The sequence below is a fragment of the Acyrthosiphon pisum genome, unplaced genomic scaffold (genome assembly GCF_005508785.2).
Source record: "Acyrthosiphon pisum isolate AL4f unplaced genomic scaffold, pea_aphid_22Mar2018_4r6ur Scaffold_20950;HRSCAF=22615, whole genome shotgun sequence".
Lineage (NCBI taxonomy): Eukaryota > Metazoa > Arthropoda > Insecta > Hemiptera > Aphididae > Acyrthosiphon > Acyrthosiphon pisum.
In genome coordinates, this window is record NW_021770363.1 from 22,593 (window position 1) to 23,958 (window position 1,366).

A 1,366-nucleotide genomic window follows, 5' to 3' on the forward strand; every position below is an offset into this window, starting at 1 on the left:
CAATATAAATTGTAAAAAAAGAGCCAAAAAAAAAAAATAAATATTTTTTAAAGAATTGTAAAAAGCGTGCTCGTTTTAAATTATTAATTAGAAAATAGTTTCCAAGTAACAGTCACTTTATACATAAAAGAAAAAAATTATGTACCTACCTTTAATTTTTTTATGACCAAAAGATTTTCATTTGCATTATACATTTTTTGGCCCATAGTAATTACATTATTAAAGCTATTAGGTATAAATATGTTATGCCAGGGGCGTACCCAAGGGGGGGGTTTTCGGGTCCGGACCCCCTCCATTGAGATATCTACATTTACACAATTGTTTAATAGTAAATCGTATAATAAGAGTAGGTTTACAGTGTATTTTAATATTTCCCATTATCTTCAGTATACAAAGGTTATAGATTATATTATTATATTATAATTTATAATGTATAAACCGTGTTTAATTTATATTACTATTGTAACTACTAACTATATTATAGTTATTAACAGTAATATGTTGGTAATGAATTAAACTTTAACTATAATTAGAGAACAAATAAAATAAAAATTTTGGACCCCCCCCATAAAAAAATCCTGGGTACGCCTCTGTGTTATGCACTAAATTTATTTAGGTTATTACTACATATAAAATGTATTTTTTGTTATGTCTGAATTATATTATGGTTAATGCTTATATTATACTATGCTGGTGGCTCTCTTCTATCGTTTCAAGGTTTACCTTTTAGTGATAATTGAAGCCGTAACAATAAAAAAAAAAAAATGTTGAATTTACCTACTGTAAACTCTATTAGGTACTGTTAATAAATAAAATAAATAATAATCATTATAAAATGATTCCCATAACATTGTAAAGCATAGTTGGGCCATACTTATAATTTATTTATAGCAAATATTACTGTTTCGTAAAAAATAAAAAAATATGAAAATTATACTTATTATTAATGTATCATACAATAAGTAATTAAGAATAATAAAAAAAGAATACAAAAAAGACAAATTATAAGGTGGTTCCTATGCTATATCTTATAATTAATTAATTGCAAACATTTTGGTAAAAAAAAAAAAAAAAACAGAAAAAAGAAAAATTGTTAAATGATTCGTTGTAAGATAGGAATCCTTTCTATTAGAAATTAAGTAATTTTAATTGTATACAATGTAGTAAAATTAGTAATAAAGCAAACATTCTCAATTAATTACAACCGTTTGGTGATCATTTGTGGAACCTTTAAAAATACTGTAAAAAGGCCATTCAACTGTAGAGCATAGATGGATCAATGGATCATACTTATAATTAATTGAAATAATGAAAAAATTACTGTTAAAAAAAAAAAAAATCATACTTATTATTATGTGTTGCAATA